This window comes from Culex quinquefasciatus, chromosome 2, assembly GCF_015732765.1.
Source record: "Culex quinquefasciatus strain JHB chromosome 2, VPISU_Cqui_1.0_pri_paternal, whole genome shotgun sequence".
Classification (NCBI taxonomy): Eukaryota; Metazoa; Arthropoda; class Insecta; order Diptera; family Culicidae; genus Culex; species Culex quinquefasciatus.
Genome location: NC_051862.1, coordinates 182,006,446 through 182,033,385, shown reverse-complemented (window position 1 = coordinate 182,033,385; position 26,940 = coordinate 182,006,446). Strand labels below are relative to the sequence as shown.

The window sequence follows — 26,940 nt, the reverse complement described above, 5'->3', positions numbered from 1 at the left end:
AAAAAAAATCATGGTAATATTACATCTGGGAAGGGGTACATCTTTTATGTCAAAAAAAAAGTGTAATTTTACCTCTGGAAATGTGTAATTTTATCACTTTTCTGGTGTAATGTCACTTTTTCAGTCTAAATTGAGGTAAAATTACATCATAAAAGAGGTAATATTCAACCTTCCAAAATTACAGCTTCCAAATTTACATTATTTTTTACTGTGTGGCACTAGGTCCAGACAGTGAGCAAGAGAACGACTCTCTTTTCTTCGAAGTTCTTTCCGTCCCATCGATTTTTAATTCCGCCTGCTCCAATTTACTCTTGCTCTGGTGAAAATAGAGGCTTCTATTGAAACCTATAATCAACATATCAATTACAAATATAGTACAAAAACATTAAAATGTCTGTTTGAAAAAAAAAAACATTTTTTTCAGTTTTCTCCAATTTGAATCTACAACTTCCTAATTAATTCAAGATTAATCTCTAAAACTGGGTCCTAAATCTCACACAAACCGAACCTACCAACCAGAGAAGATTTATCGCCAACATTCGGCCAGCAAATCTCCACTCCACGCTCACTTTTGCCCTCAAATTTCTACTCCCAAAACAATGGCGGGTGCTGCTGCTGCTCACCGGTGCAGAGTTCCATCCAGGGTCTACCAGCTCCAACGCGGTCCTTCAGCAGTCAGTCTCTGTGGGCTCCGATCTAGATTGCGCCGCGCGCGCGACTTTCACGGTTTTGAACGTTTCTCTGTTGTATTTCAGCTTTTTTTTTGCATGCTGTTTTGATCGCTCCGTTGTTTCCATTTCAATGTGCAATTTTTCCTTTCCTGCCGCCGTGTGATATACCTGTAGTACCTACCTGAAGTGGAGTTTACAACAGTGCCGATTTTTGCCTCACCCATCAGGTTGGAAGTGGAGTGTATCGTTTTTTTTTGTTCGGCTTCTGAACAGCGCTTTTACTACCTCTTCCTCTATAGACCGTACCCGTTGAACGATGGGGGAAATTGCGAAAAGCAATAAAAAATAAAAGTAACCTAAAAAAAAGCGAGTGTTGTAAACCTTAATTTCAAATACAGTTTAGATCCACTAAACTTCCTTTGAGTTTTGTTTTCACATAAATGAGTCGTGTCAATAACATGTCAGATCATTATTCGTTTCGATTTTTGAAGCTGGTTTAATTTTTTTATTTTGTTAAATTTTAACAAATTTGTTTGCTATAAATGTGTCATTTGATAGTAAGCATTGTTTAAAATGTTCCAATTTTTTGAACCTAAGACTTTAGTTTCGCTTAGTTGCAAAAGTGCTCTTACTTCAAAAGAAATTGACAATCAGCCGTACAACAAAGCACCATTCATTGATTCGCCCCGACAGCACGTCATTATCAGGCCATTCATGTACCATAAATCTGTCGAGCGAATCGAAAATAATCACAACTTTGTGATAGTAGCAGCAGCAACAACTGCCCGATGCTAATATAATTGCATATATGCGAGAAGCTGTTTTCACAAACTGGTCTTTGGAGTAGCCTTTAATCAGCGCTCAGACTGACTGCTGCTCCCATGACTGCCGACCATTTGCATTTTAATTTTAGAACAAGTCATGTAACGTGTAGTCGGCCGGGGCAAAATCCCCAACAAGTCATGTACTGATTGAGGCAAATTAACAAGCCAGATCTATTTTGATGCGCAAAGTTCGAAACAATAAAGTGCCCCGGCAGTCACCTCAGTTCTGTTTTTTTTTTTCGCAACAGTATCATATCACGTGGTTCACGTGGCTACCCAAAACGGTATCGTCATCCAATTTACCCCGTCCAAGAGTAGTTTTTTTTTCCGTTGCTGTTGTTTCGCTCAAAATAAAGCTCATTACCGGCTAAGCCAAACGCGCGCCGCCCGGGCTAATCAACGCCATGTGACCACCATGTATCGGATTCAGCTCCCATGTAGGAATTCAAGAAACAAAAAAAATGCTCACAATTTTTCTGTTTGGTAAAACAAAACATAACTCACCCACCCCCGAACCTCTCCACCAACAATAGTCACGTTTTTCCGCGTTATGTAAACAAATATGACATTTTCAAGCTCAGCTGGACACAACTACCACGGTATCCAGGGTAGAGTGTGGGCGTTTTGTCACGTTTTGCTGTGTGGGGCCAAACTGGCCACCGCGAGACACATTTTTCCAGGCAGACCACAAACCCCCAGACCAAGAAAGGGTTTCCACCGGGGGGGAAACCCTTTCTGGTTTGGTGGAGGCTAGGTTGACATTTGTGTACTTTACGACTGTCAATGCATGTTAAAGGTTCAAATTTAATACAAAATTCATTGTTTTTCCAAGGCGGAAAAAAAAATTATATCTATTTTTTTTATTTTAAAAATCAATCTTGAAAGGACCTTAAGTTATCTGAAAGAGGTTAACGAAAGTTTTAGACTAGATTTTATAAATTTTAAAATTTCAAAAAAGTTTTGTTTTATGACATTAAATATTGGAATGATAGTTTCCAAGTTGTTTCGCCAGTTTAAAAATGGTTGCTTATAAGATTAATATTTTTTCGAAAATTATTACATAAAACTGCCTCTACTTTTGACCGGACTGTGTTTTTAAAGGATGTGTTTTTGATAATTTGTTTTCATAACATTATTTTTATTTTTTATCCTTTTCGGTACTGGGACCTGGTTAGGACCGAGTCGGCTTTAGTGATTACATTTTACTTAAAGCTAGGAGTAATTACAGAGGATCTTGTGATTTTTCAATAATAAAGGCTAAATTTAAAATTTTTATGCTTTTTTTTTATAAAATCGACTTTTCTTGGAATTTTTAGATTTCGATGAAACATAAGAAGTAATTTTGCAACGTTAGTTTTTTCTCAAGTCTCAGAAAAGTTTTAAGGACTAGTCATACAAACTAAGTATTTAAATGTTTGAAATTCTTTATTTTTTATCCTGTGATTTTCTTAGGCAAAGTTGTAGATTATGATCAGGATGTTTCAGAAACAGCAGATACACGGAAACCCCAATTTTTTATTCAATTTTGGAAATATTTTTTTCGAAAAGATCGGAAAATTTCACGAATGTTTCATATTTTAACATTGAAAATCGGACCATTAGTTGCTGAGATATCGACATTAGAAAATGGTGTGTTTTTTGGGTGGGATTTAGAAAACATAAATTTTCCTGTTTTTCACCCTTTGCATGGCAATATCTCAGCAACTAAGGGTCGTATCAACAAAATTCAAGAATGCAAAATATAGAGAATTTTCTCAGCTTTTCAAACATATTTTTTTCAAAAGTGGGCAAACATGTGCACTAATTTAAAAAAATGAAAAACTGCGACTATTTTCAAAAAAGTCACCTAAAAATGGATTTAACTTGAAAACGGTGCACTTTATCAAAATTTCACTAGAGTACTTTTTGATTGCAAATTTGATTTTACATCGAAAAATGAAGTTGAAAAATTTTTGCGACCTATTTTTCGATTTTTTGGAAAAATCAGTACTGATTCAAAAATTCATAACTCGCTCAAAGGTTTTTTGCACAACCTGGAAATTTCTGAAAAGGTGGCTTTTGATGTTCTCTAAAACATACAAAAAAAAAAAATAGTGTTTTTTTGCAAATCAAGTTTTAGTGACAAAAAGTTAAATAAAAAATCACAAATTTTTTTACCGTGCATCATTTTTTTTCAGTGTAGTCCATATCCATACCTACAATTTTGCCGAAGACACCAAATCGATCAAAAAATTCCTTCAAAAGATATAGATTTTTGAAGTTTCATACATCATTTTTGTATGGCCAGCTGCCAAATTTGTATGGAAAATTATATGTACAAACTAATGATGAAAAATGGCTTCTTTGGTCATACCGAAGGCACCAAAAAAGTTTCAGTCGGTTTAAAAAATACAAAAAAAATCGAATGACCGAAATCTGAGAGAATTGCTCAATACCGAAAACACTCATTGTATGGATTTTTTTGTCAAATGTCAATGTAAATATGTCAATCCACCGTTTGAATCAAAACAGTGATGAAAAGTATTAATTTTCAAAAGAGTGCTGAAAAGTTCAACTTTTCTGCATCCATTTCAGTGCTGAAAAATAGAACTTTTCTGCATTTATTTTGAAAAGTGTTTCTATTTGATTCTTTTATTTTTGGTAGAGAAAAGTAGACAAAAAGCAATTTTCGATTACAAATTTGATTTGTCTTTTAAAAATATTTTTTTTTTTTATAATTCGCTTTTCCAGATTTTCGATTTTATTCTAAACACATTTTAAATGTTCGATTTTCGATACACAGATATTCATCAGGAAATGGTGACAGATTTTGTGGCAAAATAAATGATAAATTTTACCCCAGAAAATGATGAATTTTCATCAGTTTTTGATGAATATTCATCAGGTTCACATTTTTACACATTTTTTATGTGATATTACACAAATAAAGAGGTAATATTCAACCTAACAAATTTTCAACATTCCAAAATTCAACTTTTTTTTCTGTGTAGTTCTAAAAAAACACGTTTTTGCCTTCCTCACTTTTTTGAGGAAAGGCTATAAAATCACTCGAAAAATGAACTTCTCTATTAGACCTCCTAGACCCACCTTCATGTATACCTATCGACTCAGAATCAAATTCTGAGCAAATGTCTGTGTGTGTGGTGGGGAATCTATGACATTTCCCCGAAACCCACATTCCCGAAAAGACATTTCCCCGAATGCCACATCTCCGAAAAGACACTTTCCCGAAATTTCATTTACCCGAAAATCATTTCCCCGAACAATCCATTTCCCCGAACGGCCACATCCCCGAATGGCGACTTCCCCTTAAAAACCATTTTCCCGAATGACCACTTCCCCTAATTTTCCATATCCCTGAAAATCATTTTCCCGAATTACCATATCCCCGAACGGCCATTTCCCCGAACGCCACGTCCCCGAACCTGGTCAGGCGGGTATGGCCGTTGCCCTGAACCGCGCGCGGTTCTGGGCAACAACCCGCCTGACCATTCGAAATAACGATCAATAAAGTATCATGTCCACAATGGAACGTTGAAAAAATTCCGAGCTTCACTTGAATTTTGAATATTCAAATTGATGTAAGTGCGACAACTGGCCAAATGGATTTAAGGTCAAAACGTGTTTGACACACGTTCAGGCCCGACTACCGCAAAAATTTGTAATTGTTCCTCGGGACCTTGGCAACTAAAATCAACCAAACTTCGGGACAATGCACAGAATGGTCAACCAAACAAAACGTGTTTGGCTCTATTTTTCGTTTATTCAAGGCCAAACATTAAAACGCGTTTTTCTCGGAACGTCAAAAAGCGACAAACGACAAGACAAAACAACAACGTCGATTTGATACATTGATCATTTCGCAAAAAATGCTTTTAGTTGAAAATCAAAATACAGTCCAGACTCGATTATCCGAAGGCCTTGTCAAAAGTTCACTACGGATAATCATATAATACAAAAAAAAAATAAGTCGTCTTTTTTTTTGGCTGTCGAGCCCCTAAACTACTTTAAAGTGATCAAGTAATTTTAAATCTAAAATGGCGGTGATGAAATATTCAAAAAATGCATTTTGTAATTCAATAATCAACTATTTAGATTTGATTGAAAGGGTTGGTCGCGGAACTCGAATTGGACGTAAAAAAATTAAAAAAAAAAATGTTCATAGCCATATGCCAAAATTGATTAAGACAAATCAGTTCAGTTAAACAAAATCTAGAACAAACTGAATCCTGCGCATCGAGTCGTCGCATAAAGCCGTTGCTATTTAATCCTTACCACGTAGATACCGTTTTGGAAAATTGTCCTTTGCTGAAAATTGCCGCTACAAAAAAAATCTTTATTTTATGAACGTGGATGATCTCAATAACCCGCACTCTTGAAGCGTCCGCGTGTTTTATAGATGGCCTTCTACGGTTATTTGTTTTTTTTTTCAATCTAAAAAAACACGTAGGAGAATTTAATATTTACGTCATACTTAAAAAAAATATCCCTTAATAACAATATAGTTTATATCAAGGTTATCATTCGGGAAAATTGATTTTCGGTGAAGTAACCATTCGGGTGTATGTAAATTCGGGAAAACGACAGTTCGGTAAAATGGCCATTCAGGTAAATGACATTCGGGGATATGGAATTTTTGGGAAAATGATTTTCGGAGATGTGGAATTTTCGGGAAAATGAATTTCGGGGATGTGGAATTTTCGGGAAAATGATTTTCGGGGAAGTGGCACTTTCGGGGAAATGATTTTCGGGGAAATGATTTTCGGGGATGTGGGATTCGGGAAAGTGGGATTCGGGGATAAGGGATAAAACCGTGGTGGGATGTTGATCAAAAAATTGTCACTCGATTATCTCGACATTGGCTGAACCGATTTTGCCCGCTTTTTCATTCGATCCGTCTTAGGGTCCCATAAGTCGCTATTAAAAATTATGCAGTATAGTTAAGTACTTCAAAAGTTATGCTAAAAAAACGATTTTAACAAAATTCCGGAAGATTGTAAAAAGGGTGGTTTTTGTAAGAAAACTCGTCATGCTATACATTTTCAGAAAGGTTTTTAAAAGACCTTTCCAACGCGTCCAAGACATTGAAGATTTGACAAATCTATCAAAAGTTATAAGCACTTAAGTGTTAGTTATACGCTTTTTGGATGCCGGATCTCAGATATGTTGATGAAAACGTTGCCCGGATCTCTCATGCGACCTATCGTTGGATAGGTATTCAAAAGAGCTTTCTAACGCGTCCAAAACATTGAAGAACTGACAACCCTATCAAAAGTTATAAGCACTTATGTGATATTTACGCACTTTTTGCATTTGCGATAGCAATCTTTAAATGTGAGGAAGGCGCCAACCACCTAAGGGTGGATTAAGTAACGTTTTTTTTCAAAAAATCATGTCTCCTGAACCTGATTTTGCAACACCACGCACTAAAAAGATGTCTCTTTTAGTCCCCTGAAATAATTTCTAAAAATGTAAGGAGACTGTGTATTTTGAAGTTAACGCTACATTTATGAAGGAATTTTCGTTTTTTTTAAAGGTTTTTTTTGTATGAAAATAATTCTGGAAAAAGGACAACTGAAAATACATTTTTGAAACGCTTAGTGTTCTCTCTCAAGCTTTGAAAGCGGACAATAAGTTTTTGAGATACAGCCTCACAAAAGTTCGAATCATTGAAAATGAATTTCTCTAAGTGTCACCAAATTAGTCTTTTTCCAGCTGTCGATATCTGTATATATATATATCTATATTGGTTCGATTTTCAATATTGAAAATTGAAACTATTGCGTTATTTTCTGATCTGTTCAATGCTGATATTAAAAAATGTTCTTTGATATGACATAAGATAAATTATCTATTTTAGACCTTTGGTCCAGTTTTTTTTGTCTACATTTTTGATTTAAAAAAAATCACGATTTTTCAAAATTCGTACCATTATATTAAAAAAAAACTGAAAAATTGACACCTTCATAAAAAATCTGTATTTATTGTAATTTTCGATTCCAAATCCGGTTTAAGTTTTTTTCGGCTTTTTTTAGAAGTTTTCCAAAAACCATGATTTTTATCCAACAATCATTAAAATCTGTTCTGAAGATAGAACTCAACAATAATTTTGTTGATGTAAAAACAAGATTTTTGTTGAATCAATTCTTAACATCAAAGTATGTTTTTTCATAACAACAATTGACTTTTGAGGAAGTGAGAAGATTCAAGGCTGATTTATAATACAATATTTTGTTGAATACATTAAATTTTTTTAATATATTCGACAAAAAAAAAGTTGATTATATTCAACAAAAAATAAGTTGAGTCTTGCTTTTTTCATAAAACCTTTCAAAGTTGTATGGATCAATATTTGGTGAAACTCGCATATATAATAAAACGCAATTCAACCGAGGTCTTTCAAACAACCTTCCAGAAAATGGTGACCTCAGCGCCAGCCAAAGCTGGCAACAGCTCGTCCGCGAGTTGTTTTTGGACCTGCTTCAAGGTTTCTTCTTCCAGAGACCCCACCAGCCGTCATCATCATCGTCAGGTATACAGACACTTTCCAGCACACAACAACCATTCCCAGCCCGGGACGACTTTCATGGGAAAAGCTGGTGTTGGTGTTCTGGGCCCAGGAGTTTACTTCGAAGACTCTTGGTCTCTTGGTCTTGGTCCACACTTCTCCAAAAAGCATAAAAACATACACATTATTGTCTGTTCTGCTTTGGTGAGTGGATTGGAGTGTAAGGCGTTTTTTTGTGTACGTTCTGATTTTTTGTCGGCCTGTTTCTACACGGTCACATGCATTACATGAGAAGAGTCGAGTGCACGGAGGGATTTGTGATCAAAAGTGTATTACGTATCAGCTTTGATCTAGATTTGTTTCATTTAGAATTTTGTTTGAGCCTTAAAGACAACCTCTAGTGAACATGAAACCTTGGATATTCAACAATTTCTTCAAGTTTCCCTCCGTGCCCACCATCCAGAGAAAGGGCACCTTTCCGGTGGATTCTCCGGCGGTTCGGCCACGGCCCAGAAGGGTTTCATCGAAGCGTGAAACGATTATGGCCCGCGGGAACGTAATTTCCAAGGGATTTTACCCAACCGGCCGCTGCAGCACTACAATTTACGGCCTGGCGTCCAGCCGTTGTTGTAGGGCTTCGTGGGTGGATGAGCAGCTCTGTAACTCTGTATAGTTATAGTACATCGCTAGCAGCAGCAGCAGCAGCAAAACAAGGGAGATTGGCGAAGGTCATGAAAATTACGAGTGCATAACGCCGAGAACTTTTCGCAATCGGACGAGCCGCATCGCCGGCTTTGGTTGTTGGTGGCCGCAGCCACATCATGACTTTTGGCGGTTGTACTTTGTCCGTATTGGCAAACGTGCGGCGGCGGCACCTCTTTAGGTTATGTTGGCGCACCAAAGTGTTGTCGACGGTTAGCTCTTGAGCGATTTTGGAACGGATGCTTCGCGCAGATTTCGTGCCACGATGTTCTAGCAGGCAGAAGCTCTATGTAGTTATAACACCGGAGTTACGAGCCGGTAGCCAGCTGCTGTTGGGAATCGTGAGCAGCTCAAATCCCCAATTGAACAGTGGAATAGTTTGGCTTATAAAACGACCAAAGTTGTACGTTTTACTCTCAAGTCGTTGAGGACTACGGAGTTCTACGACGATCTCTTCTAACGTATAGATATATAGAAGTCTGCCAATTGTAACCAACTTCCTCGCGAATCTATTCCACCGTTCCCATTCGATCGGACACAGTCCAGCGCGATCTGTTTTGGTTCTTTTTGGCTTTTTGCTACTTGCGGTTTCGAGACGCGTTCTCTCTGTACTTTTGGCGGCGCACTTTTGGGGTAAATACCATGTGAAGGTGTGTGTCTGTTGCCAATGGCAGACTGACATGGCTTGTTGTATAAGTAATGAGTAAATAAAAAAAGAGAGATAAATATCATATGTTGATTTCCTTCTCCGTACCTCCAAGTGCGTCCACGCCACAGCATTACCACACCGCCCGTCTATGTAACGTGCCCGTATGTACATATTTATGTGGCTTTTCTCGCGAAGTACACTATACACCTTGGAGTCGACTTCACCGCGGTCGTGAGTCATCCGACGTTGTCAAATCTCTCTCGGCGGGTTTTCGAAAGAGTTATACACCTCGAGAAAACTATATTTGGTTCAGCTACTGCTGTTCATCATCGTGGAGGTCTACCTTGTTTTGAATAAAGTTATTTTCAAATCAGGAGTTAAAAATACTTTCCATCTTATAAAAATCAAATTGCATGGTCTTGGAAACTGTGATCCGAAGGCTTAAAAACGCAGAGGCAATCCAAACGTCACCTAAGCTCCCATCCACCCTAGGATTCGAACTGGCAAACTTTGGATTGTGAGTCCAACCGGCGGCCAGCGACACTTTCGATGCAGAGCATTTCTTTGAAATTTCGGTCATTCGATTTTTTGTATTTTTTAATCTGGCTGAAACTTTTTTGGTGCCTTCGGTATGTCCAAAGAAGCCATTTTGCATCATTAGCTCGTTCATATAACTTTCCATATAAATTTGGCAGCTGTCCATACAAAAATGATATATGAAAATTTAAAAATCTGTATCTTTTGAAGGATTTTTTTGATCGATTTGGTGTCTTCGGCAAAGTTGTAGGGACTAAGGACTGCACTGAAAAAAAATGAAAAAAAAAAAAATTGAAAAAAACACGACCTCATTTTTCATATTTGCTAAATTCAAAAGCTGAGAAAATTCTTTCACGAATGATATTTTGTTTGTAAAACGTTAAGATAGATTGGTTTGTTTGGGTGAGACTTAGGGTGGATTTTCGGATTTTCGATGACCGACATTTACGATGCTCTTGGTCAAATATGAAAAATCACTTTTTCTGCTTACGTAACGTGGCCAAATAACTAATATTAATATTAAAAGGTCATATGAGTCATGGAAAACCGTGGAAATTTTTCAACATTTCATTTTGATGCCCGTGCATCTTAAGATGACCGACATCTACTCACGAGCATGCTTTTGCTAAAATGTCAGTACATTGAAATTTGATGCTCGTCAGTACGTTATAGCAGCATTTTCGCTTTGAAACGAACAGACAATGAAACTGACTATGGAACTTCATTCAAAAATTCGCCGCAATCTCAATTATTTCTTCGAACCTGTATTAACTTGAGTGGTGTTAGATAGATTTATTCGTTTGGACCAATTAATAAAGGTGAGAATAAATAATATGGAACAAACTTGGTCACAACTAATCAGTCAATGTTGGTTAATTAGGTTTACACCGAGCAGTGCTGGATTATTCAAATTATCCAAGTATTTACGAGATGCTTTGTTTCGTATCCGCATCCGGCACTAGCTCATCTTGGCAATGCTGGAAATTGGAGCAACACCGACAAACTATCGTGGCAGGTTCAGGCAAAACCCGGCGAAGAAGGTGAGCTTTCAAATAGCTGTTCCGGGATGCTTCGAAAGTGACCGTTTTGTTGTTGTTTCAGGCTAAAATTTTCATCAATTAAATCTATATGGAGAACTTTGTCCGAGTCGATGCTGGTGGTTGAAGCTATTCTTCGGGAATTTTGCGACCACTTTCGGGATCTTGGCCCATCAGAAAAGTTCACTGCCGATGCCAAATTTACCAATGAACTAATTTTAACTGGTGAATCAAAAAACCAAGTAATATCGTGGTTAAGTTCCGAAGATAAGCTTTTAAAATGTTGTAAGGTTTTTGATATTAAATGTTGTGAAAATGTTCGCATATGTCTTAGTTATTTTTTCTATTATATCAAGAAGAAGTAATGAAGGAAAGAAAACTAAATGACACACTATTTTAACGAGGTCACATTAATCAATTTGAATATTTTTTTTAAATAAAGTTAATAAAGTGACAGAATAATATCCCAAATCAATGAGTTTGATTACATTTTTTACATCCAGTACGCAGCTAGTCGAAACCCATCCCCTACCGATCAGGATTACCAGTGAGCATTTTTACTCTTTGAAGGGAATCTGAATTTGCCGATCCAGACCGGAATCGAACCCATCACCTTCCATTTACAAGGCGGAACCCGTAATTTTACGGCCACAGTATCTCGGCTAACAATTAACTTCTTCAGTAACATAATTTTTCATTTCAATTTAAGTTTAATTCTTTGATTTCATTTAATATCCTTTCCTTTTTTAATTTAAATTTGTTCAGTTTCTTTTTTTATTTAAATTATTGAATTGATAACAAATTTAAATATCTTAAATTTCAAAATTTCCAAAACTTTAATAGGTTTTTTATTTATTTCTTCTTATTTTTTAACAATTTTAAAACAACGTAAATTCCTATCTTTTTTAATTTGAAAAATTGTTAAAAACATAACCATGCTTTTTGAAATTTAGAATTAAACGAAAAATATTAAACTTAAATGTTGGAGTTTGCAATTTATGAATGCTTTATTGAATATTTCATTCCTGAATATAAAATTTATAAAAGTTATGAATTTTAAATTTTTTTAAAGTTTTATAAATTTTATAAATTTTAAAAATTTTATAAATTTTATAATTTTTTCAAATTTTAAAAAGTTTAATAAATTTTATAAATTATATAAGTTTTATAACTTTAAAATTTTTATAAAATTGACGAAAATTATAATCTAATCTAATCTAATTTAAGAAATTTATAAAGTTCATAAAAATGTGTATAATTTTTTACATTCATAAAATGTCCTTCTTCTTCTTAAATTTCTGAAATTTCTAAAATTTCTGAAATTTCTGAAATTTCTTAAATTTTATAAATTTCTTAAATTTTATAAATTTCTTAAATTTTATAAATTTCTTAAATTTTATAAATTTCTTAAATTTTCAAAAATTTCTTAAATTTCTTAAATTTCTAAAATTTCTAAAATTTCTAAAATTTCTAAAATTTCTAAAATTTCTAAAATTTCTAAAATTTCTAAAATTTCTAAAATTTCTAAAATTTCTAAAATTTCTAAAATTTCTAAAATTTTTAAAATTTTAAAAATTTCTAAAATTTCTAAAAATTTTAAATTTCTTAAATTTCTTAAATTTTTTAAATTTCTTAAATTTCTTAAATTTCTTGAATTTCTCAAATTTCTCAAATTTCTTAAATTTCTTAAATTTCTTAAATTTCTTAAATTTCTTAAATTTCTTAAATTTCTTAAATTTCTTAAATTTCTTAAATTTCTTAAATTTCTTGAATTTCTTAAATTTCTTAAATTTCTTAAATTTCTTAAATTTCCTAAATTTCTTAAATTTCTTAAATTTCTTAAATTTCTTAAATTTCTTAAATTTCTTAAATTTCTTCAATTTCTTCAATTTCTTAAATTTCTTAAATTTCTTAAATTTCTTAAATTTCTTAAATTTCTTAAATTTCTTAAATTTCTTAAATTTCTTAAATTTCTTAAATTTCTTAAATTTCTTAAACTTCTTAAATTTCTTAAATTTCTTAAATTTCTTAAATTTCTTAAATTTCTTAAATTTCTTAAATTTCTTAAATTTCTTAAATTTCTTAAATTTCTTAAATTTCTTAAATTTCTTAAATTTCTTAAATTTCTTAAATTTCTTAAATTTCTTAAATTTCTTAAACTTCTTAAACTTCTTAAATTTCTTAAATTTCTTAAATTTCTTAAATTTCTTAAATTTCTTAAATTTCTTAAATTTCTTAAATTTCTTAAATTTCTTAAATTTCTTAAATTTCTTAAATTTCTTAAATTTCTTAAATTTCTTAAATTTCTTAAATTTCTTGAATTTCTTAAATTTCATAAATTTCTTAAATTTCATAAATTTTGGGGATCAGCTATATTTTGCAAATCCCGTAATTTGCCATATTCCGGGTTTCACCGGAGTGCCGGGAACCGGTCCCAAAGTAGCCAGATCGGCCCAAAAGTAGTTTTGGGGATCATAGATGAGCTCGATTTTGAAAATGATGAACTTTGACACCCATATTGCCATGACAGACATAGTTTTATTTCTGACCATCCCTTGACCGCTTCCCGCGGGGTAGGGAACCTATCCGCCCAATCCGGAACATCCCCGGTGGTTCAAAATACATGGTCATCACTGTCTGTGGGTAGAACAAAGATCGTAACTTGAAAAATTGTATTTTTTCCAAGATTTCTATTAACAAAATTGTGCAGGACCCAAAAATGTCAATTTTTGACCCTGTTTGACCTAGTGACCCACCGGAATACCTCCGGCCACCGGAATATTTCCGGGTTCTGCGGGTCATTTTTGGAAAATGGACATTCTAACGAGTCCAACTATCAAAGAAGTATGCAAATTGGTTGAGTTTTCGCTGTGTTATGGCGATTTTAGTGATTCCAGTTTCACTCATAGGACGCTAGTCTACTCATACGACCATTTGAAAAAGATTTATTGAGCAACATCAACTTATTTCAAAAGTTGTGCTGGAATTCCGACCGCCACGCAAAGCTTCTTTGTTTACGTTTGGATGTCATTTTCCATCCTTCGTTAACTTTCATGCAAGTGTTCCTTATTCCGGAAAGTCGATTTTGGGTTCGTGTCCAAGCTAAATGAAGTAACGCAAGCCATGAGCATCGAGTTGGTTCGATGCTCGTGCTCTCGATGTCGTTGCATAATCCATGAAAATCCACCCTTAGAAATCATCAATTTTCCTGTTTTTAAACCTTTGCGTGGCAATATCTCAGCAACTAAGGGTCGTATCAATAAAGTTCAAAAAAGCAAAATAAAAAGAATAATCCAACATCGTTCATAACTCGTTCAAAGATTTTTTGCACAACCTGGAAATTTCTGAAAAGTTTGCATTTAATGTTCCCTAAAACATATCAAAAATAAAAAAAAAGTGTTTTTTTATGCAAATCAAGTTATAGTGACAAAAAAATTAATAAAAAATCACCCAAATTTTTTTACCGTGTATAATTTTTTTTCCAGTGTAGTCCTTATCCATACGGCTACAACTTTGCCCAAGACACCATCGATCAAAAAATACCTTCAAAAGATACAGATTTTTGAATTTACATACATCATTTTGGACAGCTGCCAAATATGTCTGGAAAATTTTGAGCATGAGCATGAGCATTAGGGTGTTTCATCCAAAACCAAAAGTTTTCAGAATCAGGCAAACCGAGGTTCCCCTAGTAGTGGATACCCATAGGGACTCTCATGCCGAATATCAGCCCATTTGGTTGAGAATTGGCCTGTCCCCAGCAGTTTAAAGTTTACATGGAAATTAATATGAGATTTTTATGCTTTTCGTTCAATCGTTCCTACAGGTCTGGGGAGAACATGGATTCACTCGGAATAAAGACAGGTGTATAGGGGATGGTCCAAGGAACAAATTCCAGAAGGAATTAGGCTTGTCCATGCTGTCCCCAAGGTGCGCATTGGATCGACGTCCGGTGTCTCCAAAACCAACGATTCATCCTTCAAAAGCATCGCTTTTCCTTAGTATGCTATGACGGCTAGGTGAAAACCACGACGCCCCATATGAGACGGTGAACACGTGTAGAGGCATCGATTGCATTATTAACACAAAATCATCATTTTACGTTATTTAGAATAGTTGGAACAACAATAATTATAATTTTAGTACTTTAAAGAATGTTTCTAAGCCTAAACTCGAGTAGATGCTCTGCCACGTGTTCACCGTCTGACATGGGACGTCGTAATTTTCAGCTAGCCATCATAGCATACTAAGGACAATGCGTACATTTGAAGGGTGAATCGATGATTCTGGAGACACCGGACGTCGATCCAATGCGCACCTTGGGGACAGAATGGACAAGCCTAATTCCTTCTGAAATGTGTTCATTCGACCATCCCCTACACACCTGTCTTTATTCCGAGTGAATCCATGTTGTCCCCAGACCTGTAGGAACGATTGAACGAAAAGCACAAAAATCCCATAGTAATTTCCATGCAAACTTTAAACCACTGGGGACAGGCCAATTCTCAACCAAATGGGCTGATATTTGGCATGAGAGTCCCTATGGGTATCCTCTACTAGGGGAACCTCGGTTTGCCTGATTCTGAGAACTTTTTTGTTTGGCTGAAACACCCTAATGAGCATGGTTGACCAATAAGCTGCTACTCCGTTATTGACAGATCAGCTGAAGTTAAACAATGAATCAAAAATGATCAGTGGGAGCCAACCATCTGTTCACTGTTTAACCTCTGAAGATCTCTACTTTATTAGTCAGTACCGGCGCCCTCCCAAGAAGCCTGCAGTTCAACGAAAGGGAGGAATGTTAGTCCGATAGTTGCAGTTGCACAAAGTTTTTCACTGTATACTTGTTGATACCGCTTGAGACCGTTGAATCCGCAGCATCTCCTTCAAGCATCACGTGATTAATTTTTTTTTTGGGTTAGTAGGATAAGGTATTGGCTTTTCGATGCCTCCCGAGCTACGACGCTATGGGGAGGACTTTCATAACAGACCCGTCGGCGAGCCTTCCGAGCAACGATGCTATGGGAAGGTCTTTCTGGTTAACATACAAAATCACTCACACACAGTTATTTTGCTCCACTATTAACTCAACGATCCAAATTGTCAGTCTTTCGTTCAGTATATAGAAATGGCTTTTTCACCGCAAAAAAATAAAACCTTATTCGAAAAATTTAAACACAATCCACCCGACGCCGTGCCTTCCGATCAACGATGATACAGGAAGGGCTTTGAAAATCACAAAAAAATCACTTTTCACTCCGAATTTTTTTTACGACCACGCGCTCCCTTTGTCAATTATGCACTGATGACGCTGCATTTTCAGAGAGTAATTTTTTCCTCGCAGCACACAATACACGATAAAAATTTGAAACAAAAGGCACACACAAAAAAAAATCACTTTTCACTCCGAATATTTTTTACGACCACGCGCTCCCTTTGTCAATTATGCACTCCCAAATATGTCTGGACAATTTTATGGATTTTATTTTATTTTTTTATGAAATGTGGTTGCTCTTTGGGCATGCCGAAAGCACCATAAATGTTTCAGCCGGATTAAAAAATACAAAAAATTAAATTAAAAAAACAAGATCGATTGTGTAGAGCGCTGGTCACATGCAAAAAAAGCCATGTTTTTCAATAATTTGCAGCCTGAAATGGCGAGGAGATGGGAATTTGGCCTATTCGAAATTCTGAATAAACGTATTTTTCATCGAAAAAAAAAACACTAAAATTGTGTTAAAAGCTCTGTAATGTATCGTTATTCAACTGTAATAAATTTTAAAACATGTAATATTTAAGGGAAATTTAATGTATTTTTTTGACGTAATTGTATTTTTTTCATTTAGAATACAAAAAATCATTTAAAAATTTCGTGTTTTTTCTTAACTTTGCAGTGTTATTTCTCAGAGTATAATATTGTTGAGCAGATAATTACAAAAAAAAAAACTAAAAAAAATCTTCTAGGTTGATGCATATTCGAATAGTACATTAAATTTCTCTTAAAATTACATTTTCCATTTTTTTACAGTTGAGTAACGGAAAATAGCAGAGTTTTCAAAACTTTTTTAGTGCTTTGTTCGATGAAAAATACGTTTTTTTCGGAATTTCGAGTACGCCATAAAATCGGGCGCCCAATTTTACATAAGTAAAAGTTCCTTTGACACCAAATTTCTATCTCTTCACCGTTTCAGCCTCCAAATAATTTTAAAAAGATACCTCTTTTTCGCATGTTCAAAAATGAAATGGATCGTACCGCCCCTCCGTCACGAGTTATAAAAAAACGGACCTCGGATTCGTGATCAGGGACAACAGTTACCTCTAAGGATAAAGTTTCATGAAAATCGAAGAGGGGTCGGGGCAACTTTTCCTGATTTCGTTTGAGTTTGTAGAGAATTACCCGTGTATACATTTACCAACTTTAAAATGTTAAAAATATAATGTAACCTATTAGTTGGTGTTGGCAGTGAAGTAATTCAATGAAGATATCATAACTTTGTTATTCAAGCGTGAATCCAACTAACCGTATCGGCCTAGTACTGAGAAATGCCCGCCACACAGAACCGATTCCGAGTCTGCCAATCGTTTCGTTGGAAACCTTGAGCTGGGGCAAAACAAGCTGCTCACGGGGTAGAACTCTATAGCCATCAGCTGCTGCTACCGTCCAGGTTTCTCTATTACGCCTCCAAAGCACCAAGATACTGCGCAGAACTGCCCGATTGGTTCCTCGCGGTTCTTATTTTTGGAAGAAGCAGAAACCTTTACACTTCAGCAGAGGTCATCACTCGGGGGGTTACTTCTTCTCCCGTTTCGAGAGATGTATATTTAGCAGCTATATTCCTCAAATGGGATGAAATGTGTGGCTCTTTCGCCAGCAGGCAAAATAAATTTATGCTAATGAAGCGATAAAAATTGCTCGGAGTTTGTGTGTGAGAGTGTGTTTATATTGCGCTTTCCTGGTAGAGATATAGATATGTTGCGCTCGTTCTTGGAGGTAAACGGTTTTATGTTTTGCCTCGGGGCAGATTTCAACAGCTACTTGCTTCGCAGGTGAGTTGGAAATTCATAAATTTTGTGGTGTTTACAATGTTGGATTTTCAACACCTTGGCGAGGATTTCTGCCTGATGAACAAATTCAGATTCGTAACAGTTTACTTCGGGGTTTTTACGCTGCGACTCACCATAGTCATAAACTCCACAAAGATCGATTTCCGGATAGGGCGACGACAACTCTTGCGGCAATTACGTCGCCCCCACGCTCAACGCTCATGATGTTAATGTACTGTCAGAACTAAAATCGATCGGCGGCCAGGCCAATATTCTACGCCGCAGAGTTTCAACCCGGCCACTTTATGCATCATTCCCACTGGCACTGGCTGCTGACTAATGCACACATGGTGTTTGGCCGCGCTACTATTTAATAAATTATGACCGGCTGCGCATTCAATTCCCACGCCAAATGGCGGTCGCCGGGGGGAAGGACTCTCAACACCCGGGACAATACCCGTCAGAGCAGCCGTCAAAAGGGGTTCAGTCTCAGAAATGGCCGCCGAATTGTGCCTTCACCAAACTTTATCGTCGTCGTGTGTCATTATGTTTCCCCGCAGCAGTGCGTCGCAAGACCCGGGCGATGTTTGTTTAGCTTGTCGAATCAAAGTGAAGAACCTCCTCGATCGGTGCACGCAGCCGATGCGTCGTTCTGGGATCGGGCAATCGTGGCAACGTTGCCTCTTTTTGTTTTTGTTGGGTTAGATGGGCTTTGAAGGAGAAAGAGGAATAACGTTGGAAGGTTTTTCTTTCTTTCGAGTATCAAGAACGATATTGTACTTCAAGTTACGTTAAAATTATGTATTAATCTTATTTATTTATATATTTAAATAAAAAGGCTTAAAAAAATATAAGGCCGATGGAAATAAAAAGAAGAAGCAAACAAATAAAAAATAAATAAAATTGAAATAGCAAGCCATAGTTGTTACAATTATTAGTTTTCCAAAAATGTAAGATCTGACTAAAACAAAAATTTCGACGAAAAAAAGTTTCTGCGATATTGTACATCGATTTTTTTTACAAATCAACAGATTTTTGGACAAACTCAAACATGCTGAAAAATGATTTTGAACAAATGGGAATGCATTTTAAATTGATTTCAACAGATTGTACTTGAATTTCCATTGAAAATGAAAACTTTTAATGATATTTGTACTAGCCTAACATAAGCTGTTTTGCCTTTCTCACTGAGGTAAGGCTATAATCCTGCTCTGAAAATGAACTTTTTATTCAAAGCTCGAAGACCCACCTTCATGTATACATATCGACTCAGAATCGAAACCTGATCAAATGTCTGTGTGTGTGTATGTGTGTGTGTGTGTGTGTGTGTGTATGTGTGTGTGTATGTGTGTGTGTATGTATGTATGTATGTGACAAAAATTCTCACTGAGTTTTCTCAGCATTGGCTGAACCGATTTTTACCAAACTAGTTGCAAACGACTTGGTATAGGGTCCCATACATCGCTATTGAATTTTTTGAAGTTTCGATAACTAGTTCAAAAGTTATGTATAAAAATGTGTTTTCACATATATCCGGATCTCATTTATATGCATGTAAACGATGTCCGGATCCATCATCCGACCCATCGTTGGTTAGGTCATTGAGAGCCCTTTCCAACAAGCTTACAACATTGAAGATCTGGCAACCCTGTCTCGAGTTATGACCACTTAAGTTATATTTATGTACTTTTTTGAAGCCGGATCTCACTTAAATGTATGCAAACGATGTCCGGATCCATCATCCGACCCATCGTTGGTTAGGTAATCAAGATACCTTACCAACAAGCTTACAACAATAAAGATCTGGCAATCCTGTCTCGAGTTACGACCACTTAAGTTATATTTATGTACTTTTCTGAAGCCGGATCTCAATTAAATGAATGCAAACGATGTCCACAACATTGAAGATCTGGCAACCCTGTCTCGAGTTATGACCACTTAAGTTATATCTGTGTACTTATTTTTCTGGATCTAAAAAAATAGCTGTGTCCAAACCACTCATATTACCCATTGTTGGTAAAAAGTGAGGAAGGCATCAAGCACATAGGTGGATTAAGTAAGTTTTTCATACAACATTTAAAATATCTGCTTGATTTTTGAGTTAGAAAATATTACATACTCCTTAGAATAAATTGCATTGCTTAACACTCAAACGCTCGGGTAGTCATTTGACCCTTATTTTTTTTCTTAAAAATCTCATAACTTTTGGTAGAATTGACCAAATTAGATGCTTCCGGTTGCAAAAGATCCAGATTTGTCTATATTTTGAACTGTCAGATGGGGGACAAATATGGTCCACTTTTACCGGAGATATTCCGGATTCCATTGGGGTACCTCGGCCCTCTTATTTGGGGTTTGGTCAATAGAACAAAACCATTGCACAGAACAATGCCGGAAATGATGCAAAACTTCAAGGCATAATTCTAATACATCATCTAGCAAAAATAATGTACATGGTAAAGTCCTACGGGGCACCGGAACTGGTTTCATTTGGGCACCAATCGACATCAGCTCAGTAAACCGTTTCCGGTTGGAACCTGTTTCGGTGACCAAAGGTCTTGGCCATGCCATGTATCTATGCAGGATGATGTATTAGAATGATGCCTTGGCGTTTTGCATCATTTCCGGCATTGTTCTGTACAATGGTTTTTATTTTTTTGACCAAAACCCCAAATAGGAGGGCCGAGGTACCAACGGAATCCGGAATATCTCCGGTAAAAGTGGACCATATTTGTCCCCCATCTGACAGTTCAAAATATAGACAAATCTGGATCTTTTGCAACTGGAAGCATCTAATTTGATCAATTCTACCAAAAGTTATGAGATTTTTAAGAAAAAAAATAGGGGTCAAATGACTACCCGAGCGTTTGAGTGTTAAAGTAGGCATTCAAAAACCGTAAGTACCTTTTGTAATCAATACCTTTTGAACTGGTTAGTTCTTGACCTTGAAATAAAATATAAATATACTGCAGTTCAACACTCTACGAAATCGGCCGATTTCGACCATTTTTATTTTTGTATTTTTTATTTGGCTCACACTTTGGGGGGCCTTCCCTATGCCAAAGAAGCCATTTACGGTCATTGGTTCACTCATGCAAGTCTCCATATAATTTTGGCAGCTGAAAAAATCTGTAATTTTTGAAGAAATTTTCTGATCAATTTAGTGTTTTCGGTAAAAAATAGTTACACGGAAAATAGAATTTTGCCGATTTTTATTTAACTTTTTTATCACAAAATCAAAATTTCCCAAAATCCGTATTTTTATTTTCAGTTACTATGCGCGTATTTTAATTGATTAATTCCGAATTTTACCCAAAGTTATGAACATCCTTGAATTTATAGTGCTAGGAACCAACCCTCGTTTCAGTTCAATTAAGAGATTTTGAATAACATTTTCTTAAATGCTTTAATGTTTAGGTTTTTATCATTTTTATTAGTACATTTATGAACATATCCATAAAAATATTTATTTGGCCCTTCCAAAAATTAATCCTCAATTTGGAATTTTCAAAATATTGCTTTCGAAAATGTTGGAAAATTTCACGAATGTCTCAAAATCGGGCCATTAGTTGCTGAGATATCGACATTGGCAAAAATTGAGGGTTGTTTGGGTGAGACTTAAGGAGCCATTACACTACTGTAAACAAACAAACAAAGTCGCACTTTATCGTGTTTGATAGTGTGCCAAACTCGCAAACTTGTTTGCAGTAAACTCACAAGCAAGGCAAAATGCATGCAGGCTGACGTTTGTACAAACAAATCCAAGGCAAACTGGCAAACTGTCAAAAATTGCGCGTTTGTTTGTTTGTTTGCCCTAGTGTAATAGCTCCTTTAGAAAACTTCACTTTTCATATTTCTTTTTCTTTAAGTCGCTGTATTTCATCAACCAGAGGTCCAATCTTCAATGTCTCTAAGACATTTTTAAAGCAAATTTTCTGAATTTAAAACAATAATCAGAAATGGTCAGTCAGTTATTTTAAAAATCGAATAACTGCAAATATTTTGCTGAAATCAAACTTTCGATGGCTATATCTTGAAAACGGGAACTTCATCAAAAAATCTGTGAAATGAAGTAAAATGAGGAAAAGAAAGTATTTATTTATCAAATTTTGATTTAAAAAAAAACAATTTTTTTTTCCTAAAAAAAAGTGACTTGGTGGCAATTTTTTTGACGACACTTCTCTATGGCTCAAAGGTTGCAATTTTGTCCTCTTAAACATATATAAAAATCCCGAAAATAAAAAGTACGGATTCTGGGATATTGAGATTTTGTAAAAAAAAAATTAATAAAAAATCGTCAGAAAAAAGTTTTTCCGTGTACCTATTTTCTGAATAATCCTCATCAATCATGGACACATACTTTGAAAAAAATTGCAAGGGCCTAATATTTTTTGAATTCTTTTTATTGTTTAAAAGAAGAAATTTTTGTGTGTGTGGACAAAAAATACTTAAAAAGGTCGACAAAAATTTCGATTTTATTTTATTCTTGATCGGATTTAAAATCAAAGAAACTTTCCATAAATGTTGATAAAGTTCACGTTTTCGAAACTTTGCGAAAGTTTTACAAATTTCGTTTTCGACAATATTAGTTGCAAATTATATTATTACAAATTAAATGTTTGATCTATGCAGGAAAATTAGGCAATCTGGGAACACTGCTTGACGAGCAAATTTTGCTACTTTAGGTTTTTTTTTTCATTTGGGTATTTGTGGCCTTTCTTTTACTGTTTTTAAGTTCATTAATTTTATATTTTCTTTCTCTTTTCAGGTTATCCAGATTTAAAAAGTAAGAACTAAAAATAAATGTTTTAGTTAGAGACGAGTAACCCAAGTAACATTTTAGGTTTTAAGTAGGCCATAAAAGCCTATTTATGCCGTATCAGGGTTTTCAGAACCATGATAAAACCTGTAAGTTTAAAAATGTTACTAGGGAAGAGACGCTATTATTTTATTCAAATACAACAATAAAACACTTCTAAAGAAAGGACAAACACAATATAAACGAGTATTTTATGGATTTTTATATCTAAATAATGCCACTTTGACCCCTGCTTACAAACTTGACATTTTTTAGATTATTTATCGAAAAAGGGTATGCTTCAGGTAACGTCGGACCCCTTCCACGGCGACATTTGCAACGGACAGGAAAGGAGGTCAGCAGAATTACATGGTGCTTACTTACTTCTCGTAGGTATCAATTTGGTGGACACGACCATTTTATAGACAGAGGGGGAAACAAAAGTCAAAAAGCGTAAAGGAATGCATAATTGAGCCCCGTACAGTTTTTAGGGTAGCGAACTGGAAATTCGAACAAACCTAAAGTTCTCGATTGCAGTCGAAACTCAACGTAACACCCTGTATCCATTTTAATGACCTCCGGGTCGCTTCGACAACTTTGTGCGGAAATGTGCGTACTTTGGGCTTTTCCATTCATCCCGTTTATTTTTCCCGTACATAATTAAGGACCCGGGACACCTTCGAAGGGTCAACCTTGGTGAGGGGAAAGATGGTTGAACATTGAGGGGTATTAAAAAAGGTAACGGTTTTTTTTCGGGTTCCACCTCCCCCGAAGGAAACGAACTTCGACGCGAAAGGACGTGCGCGTATAATTGGGTAGTCACGAGTTTGATATTTTGGCGGTTGTGCCCTTGGACATCGGGCCCGAAATGAGCTCACTTTTGGTACGATCGAAGGTTGGGCAGTAATTGGTACTTTCTGAACTTATTTTTTATTCAACGAGAGAACAATTCCACTTGGGATGCAACATAGTGTTTAGTGTACTTAGTCAAAAAAAAAAAAAGAAAATTCTCATGGGAAAATCTCCTTCAAAGCAGTCTTTTGATATTAACCCGTCATCAATTTGAGTAAAAACCAGCTGGTTGCCGGATTGTCACCAAGTAAAAGTCAACATTTGTTTTCATTTCTTTCTTGAAAGCAAGAACTTGTTTCCAAATGTCTCCCCCATTTTTGTTCCAGAATGAAACAGAAAAAAAAAACAAACAATTTCTGTGACACATATTTCATGTGACCCAGATCAACCTGTTCTGCTGCTTCTTAGAGCTCGCATCTTTCTTTTTTTTCTGGGAAATCCTTGAAGGGTGAGACACCAAAAATCTCCCTGGAAACTTGTTCCCCTAATTTGGAGTAAGAGGAAGAAAAGTCACAAACAACACTCCGGTGTCTTCTTCTCCCCGCTGATGGTTGTCGAGATGATGGGATCTGCTGTGATGTGTCTTCCAGTTCGTGTGCGTGTGTGTGTGGCTAGAAGTTAAAACACAACCAACATAAACAGCTTCATTGACGTTTTCGGTTTGGTGGAACGGCAGCTGGTAATAGCAGAGTCGGGAAGGGATGGTCAAATTAGATTTTTTTTATGTAAAAATAGATAAAAAAATTAATAAATCGTTTGTATCGTTTCACACAAAAAAATATTGAGGGTATTTCAACCACCTAAATCTCCCAGAGAAGTTTCGTTTGAGCAATTCTCTACGAAATCGGCCGATTTCGACCATTTTTAAACTTTGTGGGGGCCTTCTTTATGACAAAAAAGCTATTTTGTGTCACTGGTACACCCATACAAGTCTCCATACAAATTTGGCAGCTGTTTATACAAAAATAGTACGTAAATATTTAAACAGCTGTAACTTTTTAGTGAATTTTCTGATCTTCGGCAAAGTATTGTTGAGGACTATTGAGAAAAAAATGACACACGGAAAAAAATGGCCGATTTTTTAACTAACATTTTTTTTACAAAAAGTTTTAGGGGACAAAACCCGCAACTTTAGAGCCATAGAGAAGTATTAATTTGATTTGATTTGATGTGATAACCAACGGCCCATAGAGAAGTATGGTCAAAAAATCTGCCGCCAAGTTATGAATTTTTGAATAAAATAGTGATTTTTGAAAAAAATCGAAATTTCATGCAAAAAAATTTGACCCCATTTTTTTTGTAAAATTAAATTTTCAATCGAAAAGTACTTTTCAGATTTTTTGCTAAATGATTCCATTTTCAAAATATAGCTACCGAAAGTTTGATTGTAACGAAATATTTGCAGTTTTTGGATTTATATATTAAATAGTGACCATGAGTAACCATTTCTAAAAATATATGAAAAAATGGTATAAAAAATATTTAAAATATTTTAATGAATGGAAAGCACACCCGCTAAAAAAATATCTTTTTTCATGGTTATGAAAATTTTCTTCAATTTTCAACCCGCAGTACGGTTGCTGAGATACAATCTCTTAAATATTCCATTTTGTTGAAAAAAATTTTATCTCACGGTTAAATCCCCAGTTTTCAACTCACTTGGAAACTCGGATTTTTAAAATTTAAAATCAAATCAAAAGATTTTCTACCTTTAATTTTATTTTAAATTTATGTCTTTTTCAATCTAAATACCGTCATCTGTGGCGAATTGGGACACATGGGGCAAATTGGGACAGCAATTTCAGCAATGTTGCAACCTAATATTTTGCATTTTTAAAATGATTTCTGTTAGACCAGATTAAGAGCAAAAAAATGTGTTTTTATTCATTTCCAAATTTGAAGCTTTTAAGTGCTCTAAAACGTGCTATCCCTATTCAGCCTCTAGTCCCGATTCACCTCAGTTGACTGTAATTCAAATTATTTCAATGCTTTAAAAAAACTCATTTTGGAAATTTAAAAACTTTAAAATCATTTCTATTGAAAAGAGCAGAAAATTTAACAAAAGTTTTTTTTTAATTTAAAAAAGTATCATACACGGAAAAAAGTGTGCGAGAAATCATGAATTTCGATTCAATTCGGTGAAGTGAATTCGTTAATAATTGTAATCATGATTTTATAATACCTTTCATGATTTCATGAATTTTATTCATTTTATTCATGATGTCGCGAATAAAAATAAAGTCATGAATTTTATTTATGGCGAAAACATGTTTACGAATATTCATCAATTCAATTTGAATCAATTTGAATAAATTTAATGAAATCATGACTTCATGATTTTACGATTTTTTATGCATGCAGCAAATTTACGTTGTAGAATTATGTTCGTGAATTCGTGAATCATGCTTTTCATGATTTCCATGTTTCATGAAAAAATGCATGAATTCATGCAACATATTCATGTGTTTATGTGATCTGTGGACCCGGGATGTTGAGCTGCTGTCCGCCGGAACCGGAAACAGATCTAGGTAAACAACAACAAATCCTATAGTAAAATTAGGAAAGGATGTACACATTACCTTGGTGACAAAAGACGTACAATATTACATAAAAACAACGTGATGACATGTAAAGTTTTTCTGTACAGAAAAAAAGCATACCTGCTGGAATCAAAGAGGACTACGCTTTAGCCCACACGGCTTTTATCCGTAAAAGATTGGGAAAGATATCTGCCAATATGACAATTTGATCAAGTTGGTTTCCCATACAGGGGGCTACATATTTCTGTATGTAATATTACATAATATTTCATAAGAGATTGCCAACAATATTTTAAACGCATCTGAATAGCTACTTTTTTTTTGTTGCTGTGTACATTGAGCATCCCTAGCCTCTCCAGAACATGCATCTTTGTACGTTCGACATGCTGCTCCAAGTCTGGAATGTCCATATGTAACCCGGCGAAGACAGACGGATCTTTTACAAGAAGCCGCCACCGCCGTTGATACGCACTGCCGGGAATGATGTACCGTACCAAATCTGGCCAAGATGAATGAGTCTTAAGATGTAAATAAATATTAATTTAAATCTGTTTCCATCACCAAATCATGTAGCCCTTTTCCATGACGAGGACGCAACCCATCTTCGGAACCGGGGGAAAACCGGTTCGTTCCGCTTCAGGAACGGACACTTCCTGCCAAGGCGGTTGAAGAAGCAGCAGCAGCACTTTTCTTCTTAGATAATATTGAGCTGTTTTGCTGGTGCTGGCTGGTTGTGTCCTGAAATGAAATATGGCCATCCTCTCGACAGTGACATCCG

At 35.4% G+C, this 26,940-nt stretch overlaps 1 protein-coding gene across 3 annotated transcripts in view; it reads left to right on the top strand.

Annotated features, from left to right (window-relative positions):
• The window catches only part of LOC6033261 (inositol-pentakisphosphate 2-kinase), a 233,718-nt gene that overhangs the window by 27,592 nt on the left and 179,186 nt on the right, over positions 1-26,940 (top strand). For 2 of the 3 annotated variants that reach the window (XM_038251594.1, XM_038251591.1), the window contains exon 2: positions 22,741-22,758. The exons of the other annotated variant lie outside the window; for it this stretch is intronic. The gene's annotated coding sequence lies outside the window, so the exon portion shown is untranslated. The remainder of the gene's footprint in view (positions 1-22,740; positions 22,759-26,940) is intronic. 3 annotated transcript variants of the gene reach the window in all.